This window comes from Uranotaenia lowii, chromosome 1 (genome assembly GCF_029784155.1).
Source record: "Uranotaenia lowii strain MFRU-FL chromosome 1, ASM2978415v1, whole genome shotgun sequence".
In the NCBI taxonomy this organism is placed as follows: domain Eukaryota; kingdom Metazoa; phylum Arthropoda; class Insecta; order Diptera; family Culicidae; genus Uranotaenia; species Uranotaenia lowii.
Window position 1 is genome coordinate 39282212 of NC_073691.1, and position 14190 is coordinate 39296401.

Here is a 14190-nt window from a genome sequence, read left to right on the forward strand (position 1 = left end):
AATCCGGCAGCTGAAGGTAGAAATGGGGAGGTACGGGTAAAATGCCCTCTGGGCTTTGATAGAAACTAAAAAAAACAGCTGACTATCGGCTTTCGCCTCTCAACTCTCGACTCTCGACTCTCCACCCACTCGGCTCTCGACTCTCGACTCTCGGCTTTCGACTCTCGACTCTCAACTCTCGGCTCTCGACTCTCGACTCTCAACTCTCGACTCTTGACTCTAGAATCTCAATTCTCAACTCTCGATTTACGACTCTCGACATTCGACTCTCGACACTAAACTCGAGACTCTTGACTCTAGACTCTCGACTTTCGACTCTCGACTCTCGACTCTCAACTCTCGACTCTCGACTCTCAACTCTCGACTCTCAACTCTCAACTCTCGATTCTCAACTTCGACTCTCGACTCTCGAATCTCGACTCTTGACTCTCGACTCTCGACTCTCGACTCTTGACTCTCGACTCTCGACTCTCGACTCTCGACTCTCAAATCTCGACTCTCGACTCTTGACTCTCGACTCTCGACTCTCGACTCTCGACTCTCGGCTCTCGACTCTCGACTCTCAACTCTCGACTCTTGACTCTAGACTCTCAATTCTCAACTCTCGACTTACGACTCTCGACTTACGACTCTCGACATTCGACTCTCGACACTAAACTCGAGACTCTTGACTCTAGACTCTCGACTCTCGACTCTCGACTCTCAACTCTCAACTCTCAACTCTCGACTTTCGACTCTTAACTCTGAACTCTCGACTCTAAACTTTCAACTTTCGACTCTCGTCTTTCGACTTTCGACTCTCGACACTAAACTTCAGACTCTTGACTCTAGAATCTCGGTTCTCAACTCTCGACTCTCGACACTCGACTCTTGACACTCGACTATCGACTCTCGACTCTCGACTCTCGACTCTCGACTCTCGACTCTCGACTCTCGACTCTCGACTCTCGACTTTCGACTCTCGACTTTCGACTCTCGACTCTCGACTCTCGACTCTCGACTCTCAACTCTCAACTCTCAACTCTCAACTCTCGACTCTTGACTCTTGACTCTCAACTCTGTACTCTCAACTCTCGACTTACGACTCTCGACATTCGACTCTCGATACTAAACTCTAGACTCTTGACTCTTGACTCTCGACTCTAGACTCTCAACACTCTACTCTCGACTCTCAACTCTCGACTCTCAACTCTCGACTCTCGACCCTCAACTCTCGACTCTAGACTCACGACTCTTGACTCTAAACACTCGATAATCGATTCTCGACTCTCGACTCTCGACTCTCGACTCTCGACTTTCGACTCTCGACTCTCGACTCTCGACTCTCGACTCGCGACTCTCGACTGTCTACTTTCGACTCTCTACTCTCGACTCTCGATTCTCGACTCTCAACTCTCGACATTCAACTCTCGACTCTCGACACTAAACTCCAGACTCTTGATTCTTGACTCTCGACTCTCATCTCTAAACTCTCGACTCTTGACTGTAAACTCTCAACACTCGACTCTCGGCTCTCGACTCTTGACTCTCGACTCTCGACACTCGACCCTCGACTTTCGACTTTAGACTCTCGACTCTCGACTCTCGACTCTAAACACTCGATTCTCGATTCTCGGCTCTCGATTCTCGACTCTCGACTCTCGACTCGCGACTCTCGACTCTCTACTTTCGACTCTCTACTCTCGACTCTCGATTCTCGACTCACAACTCTCGACATTCGACTCTCGACTCTCGACACTAAACTCCAGACTCTTGACTCTTGACTCTCGACTCTCAACTCTAAACTCTCGACTCTTGACTCTAAACTCTCAACACTCGACTCTCGGCTCTCGACTCTTGACTCTCGACTCTCTAATATAGACTCTCAACTCTCAACTCTCAACTCTCAACTCTCGACTCTCGACCCTCAACTCCTGACTCTCGACCCTCGACTCTCGACACTCGACTCTCGACTCTCGACTTTTTGAAACAATTTTTAGATAGTTCTTAGACAGATCTTTTTTTTAATTTCAAAACAGTATCAAGACTTTTCATTGACAGAATAATTTTGGTCAATTTTTAAACAATTTAAATATAAATTAGAGACAAATTTTGAAAAAAAAGGAAAAAAATCCCAATAAACAATTTGAAGACAGATCTAAAAAGATTTCAACACTATTCAAAATGTTTATAAAAATTCGGACATTTTTGACTAATTAAAAACGGTTCGAAGATACTTTTAACATAAATTTGTACAAATTCAAAGACAAAAAAAGGCAACAGAATTTTTAAAATAATTTAAAAACAATTTTAAATCAATTGAGAAAAAAGTTCAAACCGTTCAAGAAACGGTAGGTCAGTTTAGAGATAACTGAAAGAAAATTTTGTAGCAAATTTTAAGAAAATATGTATACAATTTTATGAATATGAAAAACTGTTTCAAGACAATGTGAAGACATTCTGAAGACAGTTTTGAATCAGTTTTATGATATTTTCAATTAAATTCTAATCATTTTTCAAAACAATTTTGAAAACGTTTTAAGATATTTAAAAGCCTTCTTGAAACAAAGGATCATTTCCAAACAACTTAAAAATCTTTTAAGACGAGACAAAGCAATGAAGAAACAACTCAAACATAATTGAAAAACACTTTCATATAAATAAAATAATTAAATAAAAAGTTTTTTTTTATAAATACAATTTTTAAAGAATTTGCTTAAGTTAAGATTATTTCTAGATAGTTTACAAAATAATCAAATAAATTCGGTCACTTTCAACAAAGTTTTATCAATTGCGATTTAAAAATTGTTTTAAGACTACATGAGAAAAATTTTGATCAATTTCAGGGCAATGCTGAGGGAAAACTTGAAGACGACTAGACTTCAGACAATTTTGTGATTGTTTTTAGTCTATAAGACAAATTTTAAACTATGTTTAATCAGTTCTACAATCAGATGAAGAGAGCTTTAAAAAAATATGTGGATTTTTATTTGAACAAATGTGAAAACGACTGAAAGACAATTTTTAATAAATTTTAAAAATTTCAAAACAAATAAAAATCACATTGATATTATTTAAAACAAATGTTTACCAATATAGAATCAATAGTATATATCTGAATAATTAAATTTCAAGGCAATTCCGAAACAATTTTGGGACAATTTTTTAAAAGGATATTTTTAAACATTTTCAGACACCTGTAAATTTTTTGAAGACAATTTCGAGACAAATTAAACATTAAATATAAAAAATCACAATCAAAAGAATTAACGACCAAAAAGTAAATTAAAAAAAAAATTAATAAAGAAATAATAAAACAATTTTTCCAACCAGCTTAAAGAAAATTCTTTAAAATGTGACTATTCAGTAAATTTCGAATATAAAACATTCAATTATCTCATTCAAAAATAAATTCAAGATTTGTCAATTTCGCCAATTTTGTCAATTTTGTTAATTTTGTCAATTTTGTCAAATTTGTCAATTTTGTCAATTTTGTCAATTTTGTCAATTTTGTCAATTTTGTCAATTTTGTCAATTTGGTCAATTTTGTCAATTTTGTCAATTTTGTCAATTTTGTCAATTTGATCAATTTGGTCAATTTTGTAAATTTTGTCAATTTTGTAAATTTTGTCAATTTTGTCAATTTCGTCAACATTGCCTATTTTGTCAGTTTTGACAATTTTGACAATTTTGACAATTTTGACAATTTTGACAATTTTGACAATTTTGACAATTTTGACAATTTTGACAATTTTGACAATTTTGACAATTTTGACAATTTTGACAATTTTGACAATTTTGACAATTTTGACAATTTTGACAATTTTTACAATTTTGACAATTTTGACAATTTTGACAATTTTGACAATTTTGACAATTTTGACAATTTTGACAATTTGGACAATTTCGACAATTTTGACAATTTTGACAATTTTGACAATTTTGACAATTTTTACAATTTTTACAATTTTGACAATTTTGACTATTTTGGCAATTTTGACAATTTTGACAATTTTGACAATTTTGACAATTTTGACAATTTTGACAATTTTGACAATTTTGACAATTTTGACAATTTTGACAATTTTGACAATTTTGACAATTTTGACAATTTTGACAATTTTGACAATTTTGACAATTTTGACAATTTTGACAATTTTGACAATTTTGACAATTTTGACAATTTTGACAATTTTGACAATTTTGACAATTTTGACAATTTTGACAATTTTGACAATTTTGACAATTTTGACAATTTTGACAATTTTGACAATTTTGACTATTTTGACAATTTTGACAATTTTAGCAAATTTTAACAATTTTAGCATATTTTAACAATTTTAACAATTTTGACAATTTTTCTATGTTCTCTTTTCAGACTCCTTAAAAAGGTGCGTTTGTTACTGATTCCCCTTAACTCAACTATTGTTGCATTTCCTAGCAAATGCTGGTTGGCTCCATGACAGGAGAAAGTATCGCAAATATCGCGAAAGTAACTGCACCGGAAATGGAGATGAGGTAAGGGTGAAGCCGCCATTTACCCATTCAGGGAATCCTTCGAGAGGGAAAACTGTTGAGGATGTGCGGGCAAAATTGAACAAAAGTAAATTTTGCATAATGCGCTTTGTCGGATAGCTGTCTGACTGTTTGTCTACGTCTATCGTTTTTCCCGTTCAGTTGAGAGAATGCAACGTGAGGCGTGAGATATTTTTCCAACCAAGTAATGCGCAAGCATCCACCGGAACCGGAAAACAATCCCATCGGGTTGAAATTCTTGAGAAAATTTGTTTGAGAATTGAAGTTCGAAAATAAAAGTGAAAATGTGAGTAACTTGAAATTTTTTTAATTTTTAATAAGCTTTTGAAAATTGAAAAATATATAGAGACGGAATTTACATCAAACCAGATTAAAACATAATTTAACCCATTTCTGCAAATTTCGACTAACGTAGCTTTGTCATCGCTATAATTAAATGAAGAAAATAACAACAAATCAAAACTTCGACCAGCAATCGAAAATTTTCTCCTAAATTTCCAGGAAGCACATGTTTCCGCCTAAAATTTCCAACAAATTAACACGATTCCGCGCACTAATTATCGATGAGCGGCTGAAAATTTGGCCCTGGTCACATAAATCGAGGGGCACCCAAAACACGCTGCGAGATAATAATTTCTCTGCCGGCTCCGGGTGCCATTGCTGATGTATATTTTCCAGCTTTTCCGGAATCCGATCCTCTATTGGAAAAACCGGCATGGTGGTGGCGCCTTCCGGTAATGTCGATTCCTTGTAATGGATGCTTTCATTAGCCACACATAAACCAAAATTAGATCCTTGAACGTGGGTTTTCTTTTTTTTTTCAAGCAGTTGGTCCCATTTACCGAGAATTCTTGTGGTGGGATGGAGGCGGTTTCATTTTTGATATTGATCGTTTTCCCTTTTCTTTCTTCTGACTGGCTCACAGTCAGTCGACGGACAGCGATTGTGTAATGAATTGGAAAATTGAAATTATTATTCAGACGGGACGGATGGTTGGCTCGTTCGGAAACATTTGCCTTTTCGAAAGAGCACATAATTTTTTTTGCTTAGAAGGACTCTTGGGAGGATTGACTTCCTTGAAATGGGAATGGATTTTGTATTGGAATCTCGCTTGTGGCGAAACCTAAGCTCACCGAGATTGCTTCATTTTTTGTGGAAATGTCCTTCAAAGAAAGATTCTTTAACATTACACTCGTTTTAACCATTTGACCGGTCTGAATTGCAAACTCAGAATATTACAATCTTGAGTTTGAAATTCGAGTTTTAAAAAAAATGATAGAACATTTTGGAACTACTATAGGGAAAGAAATATGAGGTAGTTCAAATATTCTTCGGCAAGAATCTGATTCAATCAACGACGCACCGCATGAAAACACATTCCAAAATAATTCGATTCATCTGTAATCTAATGCTTAGTACTATAGTATCCGGAGATTCAATGAGTTATTCAAACTACCATAATCAAATGTATATTTCTATAATAATCAATGATGAATGATTGCCCTCTGAACCGTTGGCGATTGTTTTTTTTTTCTTCTACTAAATAATAAACTTCCAGTTGCATCAAAAACCAAAATACTCAAAAAGTTAAAAAAAATGCTAGAACGACACATAAAAAAAGAAGAATATAAAAGTTCATTTACAACATTTAAATTTTGAATTACATTCCGCAAAGAAGTTCAAATATATAACAACATAAAGTCTATAAATTTGAATGTCGTAACTCTAAGAATATTAATTTTTTAATCAACTGGTTTGCTACATTGTTTGGAAATGCGGATGAAATAGACACAGAAGTTTATTTTACGTAGTTTTTTTACACAGTTTTTGGGAATTGAAGCGAGTTTTACGCGGTTTTCGGAATTAAATCGGTATCTCAAAGAAAATATTCAAAGCCTTAGAATTTTCTTAGAATCTGGAAGGATCTTAGCTCTGAGACCTGAGACCTGAGACCTAAGACCGAAGATTTAAGACCTGAGTAATGAGTCATGAGACATGAAACATGAGGCATTAATCCAAAAATATGAGACATGAGACACAGCTATAAGTCAAGAGACATGAGACCTGACATATGAGACTTGACAACAGAGACGTGAGACCTGAGCCTGAGATCTGAGACCTGAGATTTGAGACCTGACACCTGAGACCTGAGACCTGAGACCTAAGACATAAGACCTGACACCTGAGACCTGAGACCTGAGACCTGAGACTGGAGTAGATGATTCTAATATTAATTGGTTGGCTTTTCTCTAGGAAGAGAGAACGCAAGATTTAAACAAACTACTGCTGATTAACGGCAAAAGTAGCGCAAGAAATTAGCATAGCTCCGATTTCAACTTGCGACCCTTCTAGTGAAAGGGTTTGATTTGTTAGTGACGAAAATTAGTGTCGCGAGTTCGCTATTACAAGCTACCAGTGTCGGTATCGGTAGAAATTTATTCACCTTCGATTTCAACTTGCGAAACCTCTAGTGAAAAGGTTTGACTTGTAGGTGACGAAAATTGGTGTCGCGAGCTCGCTAGTACAAGCTACTGGAGTAAGTACCGGTAGAGATTAGTTTAGCTCCGATTTCAACTTGCCACCTCTCTCGTGAAAGGGTTTAACTTGTAGGTGACGAATATTAGTGCCGCAAGTTCGCTAGTACAAGCTACTGGTAAAGGTACCGGTAGAAATTAGTTTAGATCCAATTTTATCTTGCGACCCACCTTGTGTTACCAGTCTGGGCTAAAATGCATCAAAATGCAAACAAAAAAATCACCTTATAAATTTCGTTTCCATCTGCTGGAATATGATTCTTTTGTATCATGCGTTGTTAATTTTAAAATATCATCAATTAATTTTTATGATTTCAACAAGTAGAATTTTTTGAAGTATTTTTACTCCTTAATGTATGAAGCACAGCTTATGCTTTGTCTTCAAACATAATAATGACAAAAATAAATCTAAAATTAATTTAAACATATCCAAATACCACTGCAATTTTAGCTTTGTGCATTGTAACATCTCAAATATATTAAAAACTATAAACTTTCTAACATTTTCATTTGGTTTTTCATAGAAAACAAAGTTTCTTGCAACATATCCCTTTTGCTTAGAAGGACGAAAATCGCTTGTTTTTGTAAAATTAAAAATAACTGGTGAAACTAAGGCTCATGGCAAATCTCATAAGATTGAGAATTTCTTGAGTGAGATTTTCACTTTTAAAATATCAGTGTGATGCTATTTAATCAATCTCTTCTTAACCCTTTGTTTCATAAAGCGACAAATTTGCAACAATTAATGTATGACAAAAGTGAAAAATCGTATTTTATTTTAATTTATTTCATGATATACTCATCATTTCCAACTGTTTATAATGATTTTTAAGGAAAAATTAAAAATCATGAAATAAAGGGTTAAGCATCACTAACATTTACGTCTTGAATGTTGTCGTTTTCTCAGCCTGAGAGTCACAAGCAGAAAAACTACTTTTTTGAGGATAAAGATGCCAGATGTTTTGAAAAAGTATGACGAGGGAATAAGAGCCCGTTCACTTATTGCGTAAGCACGATTCTGGAATTTTGAAAACTCCCCTTCCCCTGGTGATCCAAAGCAAGATTTTTCAAACCCCGGTCGACGATCTTTTTTATTTATGTGTTTTTGGTGGCATGATAGTTTGAATTGATTCTCAATAAATTTTTTTGAACCAGATATTTTAGCAATTCAAAGACATTAAAAGATAAACAGCACAACATCAAAAATAACAAATAAGTATAAAAAAAAAATAAATCCTGAGTAATATGGATTCGTTTGACTGTGACGAAATATCAATATAAAATTTCTTACGTAAGATTTTTGGGAAACCCCTCTACCCCCCTAGTAAGAGATCGTAAGCAAATGTGAAACCCTCCCACGCCTCCAATGTGCTTGCGTAATTAGTGAACGGCCCCTAAGGAATAATATTTGCGCAAACTATGGAACAAAGAAATTTGAAAGTCAGAACTAAAACAAGTCTTTCCAGTTCAGAAGAATCTGGACTTACCAATGCATTTTTAAAATAGTTACTACCAGTTATACCTGTTGAATGTGAAATGCCAGTTATAAAATTTATCGTCTTTCTGGAGAACATCTGTTTAAAAATTCAGTTTATTCAGATAAGTGATAAGAAATCGTTTATTATGTTTCAGTCTTAATAAATTATGAACCGCGATGAAATCTATGCCGGAAAATGCCGAAATTTGGCGTGCTTTATCTCTGAAACCGTAAGACCTAATTCTACAATTTTAGTAGCTTTGCGTTACCTTAACTGTTGTGTTCAATTTTGTAGAATATAGTTAAAATTTGAAAGTCAGAACTAAAACAAATCTTTCCAGTTCAGAAGAATCTGGACTAACCAATGTATTTTTAAAATAGTAACTACCAGTTATACCTGTTGAATGTGAAATGCCAATTATAAAATTTAAATCGTCTTTCTGGAGAACATCTGTTAAAAAATTCAGTTTCTTCAGATAAGTGATAAGAAATCGTTTATTATGTTTCAGTCTTAATATATTATGAACCGCGATGAAATCTAAGCCGGAAAATGCCGAAATTTGGCATGCTTTATCTCTGAAACCGTAAGACCTAATTCTACAAATTTAGTAGCTTCGCGTTACCTTAAGTGTTGTGTTCAATTTTGTAGAATATAGTTAAAATTTAAAATTTTTAACGTTTGAGTTAAGCTTCAATGTGCAGCACACTCGCGGTGAGCGAAAAAACGATATCTCATATTTGCCCAGCAAACATTTATGAAGGTATAACGCAGGAGCAACAGAATTATTGAAACAAATATACCAGATGAAAAGATTGTATTAAACTTATCAAAATAGCATATAGCTACAAAATTGGAGGTGATATACCTACAATGACAAGATTCCAACGATTCGATTTTACAACAAAAAGCAAAATAAACGAAAAAAAAATTGCCTCGACCGAGATTTGAACTCCAGTCCTCCGAGTTCACAGTCCGGTGTCTTACCACGATGCCAACTCATCAGTAGATTTGGTTTACGCTAAAGCTCTATAGGTGAGATTTTGTTTTTACGAACCGGTCTAAGAAAGAGACCGGAGAGAGTGTCAATTGAAGGACCGCCCATTTATCGTAAATCAGTTCACTCAAATCGTAAATGTCGAAGGAGCATATTCTCAACTTTTTGGAGACATATTTACGAATTGACTAAACTGCTATCCGATTCAATTTTTTTTTGGGCAAAGCTTGTCGTAAATGAATGATAGAAAATCACTCAATACCAATGTGTTTACGATAGTTATTTAAAAAGGCTTAATATTCGATTTGGATTATCATTTCTATTACGATTTCATGTTAGCTGGGTGGTCCGCAATGTGTTGAGTGAGAAAAACTGTTTCTTGACTTTCTTTTCATTTCGTAGTTTGCACGTTAGTCGTTTACATCACTGAATAATATTTGATCAAACTTAGTGCTTAAAATGATTATTCTAGTGCGATAAATCTCTCTTTTTTCTCGTGGGAGTAATAAGTCTCACATCGTGTTCGGTGGGTTGAAGACATTATGAAATTTTATTTCCTACAGTAGTGAACTTCTTAATCTGTGAAAATGTTGGCAAATTTTTTATACATTTTTACTATGGACGAAAAATCGCAAATATTGAAATCCTCCAGATGAAGGCCTTTTTGTAAAAAGCAATGTTATTTCAATATTTTGAAAAAAAAAAAAGGGAACTCGTTTGGAGTCAAAATCCTCACGTAATTATGTTGAAATTCAATATGTATGGAGCCAATTATTTCTTATTCTGGAAAACAAATTGCTTAGTTCGGAATCAGATTTGTTACATTTGAAAAACAAAAGTTTTAAAACCAACGAATAAACCAACCCAATGATGAGGCTTGGCATCTCAGCTTTCGAAACCGGCTGGAGTCGATAATATGTAATAAGCAACTATCATCCAAATAAAATATCCAAATAAAATACAAAGTTATATGATCTAAAATCTAATTGTTTGCGAAGTTGTGACTTTACTAAAGGAAGAATGACCCTGTGTGGTTAAACTCCTATTGAAATAAACAAACATTTTATCTCATTTCCAAATAAAGTTTGTTTGTTTAATTTAAGAGGAATTATTCCAGATAAAGTACAATAAAGAAAAAAAACAAAATTTCCCTATCAAATGAAAGTTGCAGTTTGTAGCTTCTAACCACACGGTTAAAGTGTTTTATTTTTGTTTCAAAATAACGTTCTTAATAATATTTAAGGCATTTGATGAAAATATTTGCTATCGAATAAATCCGCCTTCTGTTTACGTTGGCACATCGACTGGAGTGATGTTTGAAATTTTCCTGTAGGAAATTTCTGGAGTAGAAAACATGTCCGTCGCTCAAAAAAGAAGAATAGGGCTCATTACAGCCAATCTTTATGTCCAATGAATTTAAGAAGGTTTTATCCCGGATTTGCCAAATTAAACAAACAAAAAACAACAAACACCTCAAAAACGTAATTTTCTGAACAAGTTTTATAAAAATAATCATGAATGGTTTTTTGGAAGCCTAAAATACGGTTCAGAATCAATCGATGAGTTTTGATAAAAAACAATTTTTTTTCGTATTTTTTTCTTGATTTTTATTGAGGATTTTCTGAGTTTTGACAAAATTTGCCCGGATATTACGGACGGTTTTTAAACTAAACACTACCAAATTTAAGTCAAAGTGATGTTCACAAAAAAGACAATGTTTTGTACAAAGGAACACTTTTTTGTATCATAAGTTCCACGAGGTTTACCGCTTTCAGTATTGAAGTGTTCAATAAATTAAAATATTAATTAACAAAATCATAGTAAGGATTAAATCCTTTTAAAGTTTTCGTAAATTATTATTTTAATCGAAGCTTTTGAAGTCTTTAATTTTTGTGAATAATAAGTGCGAATCGAATTAATTGAGTTAAAAAAAATCCAAGGATTCGTTATAAATTAAACTAAATTATCAGCAAAAATATCGTCAAAGATAGAAGGGAAGGAGTAGAGAAAATAGCAGACGATTTCTGAATAGTTTTGACCAAAAGAAAGCTGAAACCGTGATTTTATTTCTCGATGTGATGTTCAGCGAATTTGGTTTGACGGCGATATGATTGAACATCACAACAAAATTCCTTGTGCAGCTCATTTGATACTCAGTACGGTGAGCATCAATTTGAAATGAAAATCGGAAATCTTGCATCTCTGGGTGAAACCAATTAATTTTCTGACTACGTCAATTTTTTGTTCCATCAACCTCAAAACTTTTGATTAACAAGTGGTGTGATTTTCTGTGGAGATTAAAATTTAAGAAGCCATTGAAGTTGAAAATTGTTGCATGATGCCACAGTTGACGATAATCATTTTCATAAATAAGACTCAACTACAAAACTTTTTTTTTTAATATTTGGAGACTGTATAAACCAACGCATTGATATTGTTCTATTTACACCCGTACTTATGCTTCTAAAGCGAGCATTCCAGATTGAAATTTGTCACAAATTTTTCACAAATAATATAAAGTTCAAAAGTTAATGGCATGCACCTTGTAATTGAGCAACGTTTGCACTTAATGAACATGTGGGAGCTAATCTTTTTTTTTAAATTGATAAAAGTTACTGTAATTCATTCACATTTTGAAAAATTCAAGAGAAAGTTTGTCCAGCCGCCGTAAAAGTCGAAACATTATTTTTTTTTCTAAATGTGGCAAGAAGTTCATAATCCAAATAAATTCGAAAATATTTTACTGATTCAATAGTTTGAAGACAGTGTTGCATTATTCATTGTTGGGTAATTTATCCAAACTCCAAACTCAAATTGGCTCGGTTTGTTAGAGCTGACTTTATTTTATTTATTTATTTATTATTTTTTTTTTTTTTGAGATTTTGTAAAGTAGTGTGAATGCTGCTAACGTGTTTCAATTTAAAAAAAAAACTTTTTTGGTGTTTTACTAAGCTATTTCTTGATTTTTGGTAGAGATGTACCGAATAGTGGTATTCGGCGACCGGCCGAATACTGAATATTGACCTTTTCTACTACTTGGCCAAACGAATATTCGGTCGAATTTACTGTTGGGTTTTAATGAAAATACAAAAGCGATCATTTCAACTATTTCCATTTCCGTCTATTTCTTCCAGCTTAATGCTTTTCATGTTTTTGAGTCGATTATTTTCAACCAGATGATGTATTACAAATTCTTTTTCAAGTAGGAGTCTCTCTGATTTAAAAAAAATCACCAATAACGGAAATGACATCAAGAAAAGCATAAAAAAGGAAAATGAAAGAAAGCAACTTGAAATTTAATATTTTCATTGATTAGCAGAAGCAGTATTTAAATCGTATCGTATGGATTAAACAAAAATTGATGTTCATTTTGAAATTGTTTTAAAATCGTTTTTTGACATAAAATCTTGAAATTTTGAACGAAGAATCAAAATTCTTTATTTGATTTAGCAAATTATTTAAATAAAGCCGGGCAAAATCTGGGAAGTTTTGAACAATATCTGAGCATCCTGGCCAGATTTGACTTATCTTGGATTCTTTATTGGATTTATGGGCAAGCCGGGATATTCAAAAAATTTTGAATTAATATATAATCAAAGTTAATAAGCAATTTTTATCAGCATTCTTCTGTACGATATACAGTGAAAGAAACACGGATATACCTAAGAAGCTTAACTGAAACCATAGGTTTCTGATGATTGTGTAGCTTTTGTAACATTACTTTTAGCTGTTCTTTAAATTATCCAAATTCATTTGAAAAATTTGATAATTATGCTATTGCTTAAATTTTAAAAATAAATATTCGGCTTATTCGGCCTATTCAGCCGAATACTTAGCTCAACTATTCGGTGAGCAGAATATTCGGCTTAACGGTTTTTTGGCGGTTTTTGGCGCCGAATATTCGGCCAACCGAATATTCGGTAAATCTCTAATTTTTGGAACTAAATTCGACTTAGATTTGTCGGGATTTTTGACCAATAAATTGTAACCAAATGACCTATATTGTACCAGGTTTTGAACAAAATTAGGATATCGCCCCCCTTCCCCCTTTAATCCGGCCTTGAGTTTGTATATATTTCAAATGAACATTGAAATTTTTTACGAGGATGGAATCGTTCACGTTAAAAAAGCATGCATTCATATGTTAGTTGATAAAATAAAAATCTCAAGAAAATAGTAGGCCTAACACATTCACCTTACAATCAAAAGCTAGAATATCACCAATAGTTGAGTTTTGTTCATGTTTGTATATGTAGATGAAAACTTAAAAACTCGCGTAACAATGAAAAGTTTAATTCTTAAATCGGTGATATCTTTTTTTAATGTTTTGTCTAAATTCAATAATATGGGTTTCTGTTTCTGTAAACATGTGAAAAACGACCTTTCGAATTCTGTAGTAGTATTTCTTAAATTCATTTTTTTTAATTTGTTTTCGCATATATTACACGACTTATGCCTAAGATCAATTAGGTGGCTATTTCTTTATTCAGCACAAAACTTGTTGATAAGATGAAGAGAATTTATAGGCTGCGATGCTGGTTATTTTTCCCTGACTTGAGTCTGACTGATAAAAAAATGATAATAATCGTATAACGGTCTGAATCAATTAATTAAAGAAACATATGAAAATGAATATCAACAATTACTGTACCATGGAAAATTATTCGGG

General features: G+C 33.5%; 1 protein-coding gene across 11 annotated transcripts in view; it reads right to left on the reverse strand.

The window, feature by feature from the left end:
* The window catches only part of LOC129739391 (uncharacterized), a 485831-nt gene that overhangs the window by 471191 nt on the left and 450 nt on the right, over positions 1-14190 (reverse strand). The gene's annotated exons all lie outside the window — the stretch shown is intronic.